Below are 6486 nucleotides of genomic sequence, written 5' to 3' on the forward strand. Positions count from 1 at the left end.
ATGGGCACGTTTTATGCACTGCAGTCAGAGAGAAATTGCTCTCTCCCTGTGTGGAAAGGGCTGTCTCCTCGCAGCCAGTTTCTGAGCTGACCTGACTATGGGAGAATTGCTATAAAGTCTCCAAGCAGAGGAGCTTGCCCCAAGGATGAGACAAGCCCCCATCTGCTTCTGACAAGGAAGAGGCTGGCCTCTGTGGTTATGGTTCAAGGCCAAGTCTGCCATGGTTTCTAGACTATTTCAATTCCTGGAGGAAATACACAGTGTGAACATAGTACTACGAGTCTAACTGTAATATAAATTACAGTAGGACCTCCGTGAGTTGAGCACCTGAGGGACCATACCAAACTGGTCAGCATAAGGAGCCAGGCCTACTCTACTGATACGTACATGTGGTGCATATCTGGTCTATGAAAACTAGGTCACCCTAAGGAGTAGTGTAGAGAGGGGGTCAAGTATGGAGGCTCTACTGTGTTTTCAGCTATACCAGTGGTACAATGATGAGGGTAATGGAGTTTAGGACAGACAACACTAAAATATGAAACTTGATATATTGAATATTTTAGTTGAAGGAGTTTGAGAACATAGCAGAAGCAGGAAAGTGTCTCTGACCATCCTCTCACTCTTGTCCCCTGAAGCAGCTCATAAGACCCTCCCATGACGGGTGCCCTCCCTATACCTGGAGGAAAGGATGGTGCTTGTCTCTGAAGACACAGGGTCACAGAGAAGAATCTGGACAAGCTGGTCCCGCTAGGTTTTCCCCAGTTCATCTCCATTAGATTCATACCCCTTTTGTCCTATCCTATTCCTCCATAACTATGGACTTTTCATTAAATGTGGCATAAAAATACTCACGTTTGGCTGGGCAAGGTGGCTCACACCTGTAATCCTAGGACTCTGGGAGGCCAAGATGGATGGATTACTTGAGCTCAGGAGTTTCAGACCAGCCTAAGCAAGACTAAGACCCCATCCCTACTTAAAATGGAAAAACTAGCTGGGTGTTGTGGCGGGCACCTATACTCCTAGCTACTCAAAAGACTGAAACAAGAGGATTTCTTGAACCCAAGAGTTTGAGGTTGCTGTGAGCTATGATGATGCCCCACTCTAGCCTGGGGCAACAGAGTAAGACTCTATCTCAAGGAAAAATTACCCAGGTTTAATTATTTCTTTGGGTCTTCATTTCCTTATGAAGGCTCCTATGTCATATAAAACTTAATTACATAAATTTGTGATTTTTTCCTCTGTCTGGTTAATCTGTCCTTTGTTGCAAGGGCCATGAACCTAACAGGGTGGAGGAAAAAGATACTGTTTCTCTCCTCAATAGTTTATTGTCAATGATCACAGTGAGGAGACGTATAAGGACCCATGAACACACAAAGCCATAGATTCGACCTCCTTTTCCTCCCCTCCTCCTTCTTTACCTTCTACCTCCAATTAAAGAAGACCTTAGGAATTGTCTGCAGCAGCAGCACCAGGTGGGAGCTGCCTCTAGATTCCTGCTGTGCTTTGTCTCTCAGTAGTTCTGCAAAAGGAGAGCAGGTAACACCCCCCCCACCCCAGTCTCACTTCTTGTAGGTGTGGTGGGATGGGGTGGCACCTGCTCTGCCTCCCTGGTCTCCATGACCATGATGTGGATCCTATCTGGACATGACAATGCTTCACAGATAAACTAGAAGCACTTGAAGGAGTGTGAGCTCTCTGAACCAACCTTTCTTTTCCTAGGTGGGGAAACTAGACCCATGAGGGCAACTGGCTGGGTCTCCATAAAAAAAAAAAGAAAGAAAGAAAAGAAAAGACATCTGAGTCAACCACCTACACCAGGCTAAACTTTATAAAACTTAGCTGCCATCATGTAATGTTTCACATGTAAAGATGATGCTTCTTGCATCACTCACAGCTCTGTCATTTTGCATAAGAAAAAGTTTTCCTAATCCCATTCACTGTTCACTTGTGCCCAGCCCAGGCTCAGTAAGCCCCATAGCTCATGTTGTCGACACTGCATGTTTTCAAACCCCACCCTCCTGCTTACTCTTTCTAGATTTCTTACTACTCCAACTCCGTGCAAACTTAGAATCCTGTCCCGGAAGCCCAGCGATAGCGTCTACAGTTCAAATAGAAGAGCACGTTTTTGTGAGTCTGGATCAACTCTAGCAGAACCTCCATACCTGACCACCTCCCTACACTGACCACGTCCTTAAGTTGATCTAATTTTCAAGGACTGGACATGGACCACATCTACATATCAGCACAGTAGGCCTAGTTCCTTATGTTGACCACCTCCATATGTTGGCCAGTTTGTTACAGTCCTTTGGGGAGTCACCTTACAGAGGTTCTACTGTATTTTTAATTCAAGATTTGAAAGTGCAAATAATTTTAAGAGAGATTTTGAACTGAGAGGACAGCAAAGAGGGTGTCTGTTATTACCTGTCCCCCCACCCCTTGCAGGACCCTGGGCCCTAGGGATTAGGTAGGGATGACTTAGACCTGATTTCCAGTTTCTGGTTAATATGGTAACACCGCCTTGAGGTGCACAGAATCTCTGGGATCACAGGTGGGTCAGAGAACATTCAGAATATGCACAAAAGAAAGGAAAGGAAAATGGAAAAAGGAAAAAGAAATGAGAACCTAAAACACCACCGCTCAAACGTCTGGGAAACAGGAAGAAAAATGTCCACTTCTGTTTGGCATCTTTAGGGTTTCAAAACCTTTCAGAAACAAAATGGAAAAAATGGCAAAACTAAAGAAACAGCATCTTCCTTAATAGGAAAAAAGGAAAACATGTCGGCCACTCATCCCCACATGTAGAAAATAGAGAATGTTAAGAAAACCAAAGAGCTTTTTAGTTCTTGTGTATATACGTGGGTAAAGGTAGGTGCCCCATTTCTACCTTGCTGTTTTTAGTGGAAGAAAGCAGTTCTCAAGGCAGCACCCATAGCTCAGTGGGTAGGGGGCCAGCCACATACACTGGGGCTGGAGGGTTCAAACCCAGCCTGGACCAGCTACACGACAATGACAACTGCAATAGAAAAATAGCCGGGCGTTGTGGCAGGCACCTGTAGTCCCAGCTACTTGGGAGGCTGAGGCAAGAGAATCACTTAAGCCCAAGAATTTGAGGTTGCTGTGAGCTGTGACGCCACAGCACTCTACCCAGGGTGACAGCTTGAGACTGTCTCAAAAAAAAAAAAAAAAAGAAAGAAAGAAAGTTTTCAAATTGGACTCACAGATAGAGTCAAAGGAAACTATCTCTATTCAGTAAAATCTATCAGATGAGAATTCTTTTCAGTTATGGCCCTACTTGAAGACAATATATTTCTACCTATTCAACAGAACTGTTAGGGCTGTGATGAAGTGGTTTGTGGAGCAGTCCATGCGTTTTGACGTTTGTATTGATGAAATTCAGGACATGCTTTCTCAGAATATGGTACCTTGGCATTTGAGAAAACAGCAGATCTCTTTTCTCTCTTCCTCACCCTTATTTCTTTTTTCATTCATTCTTTTTTTTTTTTTTTAAACAAAGTCTTGCTTTGTCATCTGGGCTAGAGTGTCATGGCATCAGCTTAGCTCACAGCAACCTCAAATTCCTGGTTCAACTGATCCTCCTGCCTCAACCTCCTGATGAACTAGTACTCTTTCTCAGGCTGGTCTCTAACTCCTGACTCAAGCAATCCTCCCACCTCAGCACCCTCCAGAGTGCTAGGATTATAGGAGTGAGCCACCACACCTGTCCCTCACCCTTGTTCCTTGAAGCAAGGTCATAAGACCTGTGTGTTGAAATATTAAGGTTATCCAAGGCTATAAGGGAAGAATGATGGTAAAAGTCTGACTTCTACAGAAGAACAGACATAGCTAAAAGTCAACCAGCAATCGTTTCATACCTTGCCTTCCTCTAATTGCTTACTTCTTAAGAGTGGTGTATTCTTGAGTGCAAGATCTGCAATTTCCTCAGTTGCTTCTATTGATAACATTATTTATGTTGCAGGCAGAATGGGGACCAAAGACCCCATTCTTGGCAAGGGAAAGCACCCTCAAAAAAGGGAGAGATGTGTCTTAAAAAAAGACAGAGATTTTACCTCTTTTATGTTTACATGGATGGAGCTAGAACATATTCTTCTTAGCAAAGAATCTCAAGAATGGAAGAAAAAGTACCCAACGTATTCAGCTCTACTGTGAAACCAATATGCAAGCACCCACACTTCCATATGAAAGCTATAACCCAAATACAACTCAGAATGAAGGGGAAAGAGGAGCAGGGAGCAGGAGGAAGGGAGGGGAGAGGATGAGTGGAGGGAGGGGGAATTGGTTGGACCACACCTATGGTGCATTTTACAAGTGTACACGTCAAATCTGCTAAGTATAGGGTGTAAATGTCTTAACACAATAATTAAGTGAGGTGACGGCTATGGTAACCAGTTTGATATAAGCATTTCAAATTGTGTATAAAATCAGCACATTATACCCCATAAATGCATTAATGTTCACAGCTATGATTTAATGAAAAAAAAAGAGGAAGAAGAAAAAAAGAAAAAGGGAGAGATGAATAAATAAGCTGAGCAAGGCAGAACAAAGAAAAGTCAGATAGTTTACCTTTAAACCAGCGACTGCTACATTTCTTATCTGAACAGTTTCCTGGAAGCCTGGCTTATAGGGCTTGCTAACTCCCCAGCTGGGTCTGTGAACACTATTGAAGGAATAATGGCTACAGAGGAAGCTGTGTGTAAGGCCTAGCAAGAAACATTAACTAGGCCATTTCCTGCCCAGTTAATAGTCAAAGCAAATACCCATTGTGGAGATTTGTATTTGACTGGGGCAGAGAGCAAGGGAAAAGCCCAAGCCCTGAAATATTGGTAGGAGGGCTTATATCCCTTATCGCAGATGAAGACCTTCTGTGGTGGGGATGAGAGGAAAATTCCTCTTTCCTACCAATTCTTCAGAGGAGATTGACAGTGCCAGTGGAGTTTTACTCCACAGTGAACTAGTGGGATGAACAGCCCTCTAAGAATCTGTTTGAGTGAGCACGGGCAGGAGGCTGCCCCCACACAAGGCTCACGTTCCAGATTTCTCAAGACCACTCAGACACTTAAAGTTAATGATTATAGAAACAATAGGAGCTGATATGCTTGCCCAGAGAAACTGCGGACATCTTTGTTCCCTTCCTCAGCTTACCTTCTGGGCTAATGAACAAATAGCTTTCAATAAAAGTGGCCCCCACAAATGGGCAGTGGTCCCCTGTGCTCCCACCTTTGAAAATACTGGGTGTCTTGTCTCTTTGTCTCTCACTGTTTCTTTTTCTTTTTTTTTTTTTTGAGACAGAGCCTCAAGCTGTCCCCCTGGGTAGAGTGCCATGGCTTCACTGCTCACAGCAACCTCCAACTCCTGGGCTCAAGCGAGTCTCCTGCCTCCGCCTCCCAAGTAGCTGGGACCACAGGTGCCCACCACAACGCCCGGCTATTTTTTGGTTGCAACCATCATTGTTGTTTGGCGGGCCCGGACTGGATTCAAACCCACCACCTTAGGTGTATGTGGCTGGCGCCTTAGCCACTTAAGCCACAGGCGCTGAGCCTCTCACTGTTTCTTCAGTAGATCACAGCCAGTTCCACAGGTCTTCGTAGACCCTGCTCTCGGGTTGCAACCCCTGCAATTGTAAAATCCAGGACTGGTCTTTGAGATGGTGTCAATCACTCTGCATTCAGCGGACCGACTGATACCAGCTGGACCAGTGGCCACATGCAGGAACTGACTCAAGAGGTCCTGAAACCCAGGAGATGTCTCAGCACAAAAAAGACAACTTCTGCTTCCCAACCCTCTGAGTTCATTTTTAGCCAATCAGCAGACCTAATTACTTGGCCCTTTGTCTGCCAAACTACCGTTAGTTGGCCCCATCCAAAATTCTGGGGGACATGGGTTTGAGAAACTGTGATAGTAAACATTTTCTCTGCCTCAGCACCTGCCCTCTTGGTGCATTGGTTTTTTCCTCGGCATCAAGCAAAGAATCTAGCTGGGTGGTAACACTGTGAGAGGTTCTCACCCTATACCTTTATATCCATCCTTACCCCTGAGGACTCAGGGAAGACTTGGAGCAAATGGGCCTTGCTAAGCTTTTCTTCTAGTTTCTCACAAGCAGATCATTCTCCCTTTCTCCAATCACACCTGTCCACAACTATTGACTTCATCAAACTTAGCCAAAGAATACACAGGCTTCTCTGTGTCTTTGGGTTTTCATTTCCTTATGAAGGTTCCTGTGCTACATAAAATTTACATTAAGTAAAGTTGTATGTTTTTCTTTTGTTAAAAGAGCCTCAGCCATGAGCCCAGCCGTGGGGAATAGAAATACAGTAGAACCTCATAGCTGCCCACCTCCCTACACTGACCACCTCCTTAATTTGACCTAATTTTCATAGGCCAGACATGCACCATGTGTACATATCAGTAAAGGAAGCCTAGTTCCTTGTGTTGACCACCTCTGTATGGTGACCAGTTTGTTTCAAACCC

Source organism: Otolemur garnettii, unplaced genomic scaffold (assembly GCF_000181295.1).
Source record: "Otolemur garnettii isolate 467f Iridium unplaced genomic scaffold, OtoGar3 scaffold00019, whole genome shotgun sequence".
In the NCBI taxonomy this organism is placed as follows: domain Eukaryota; kingdom Metazoa; phylum Chordata; class Mammalia; order Primates; family Galagidae; genus Otolemur; species Otolemur garnettii.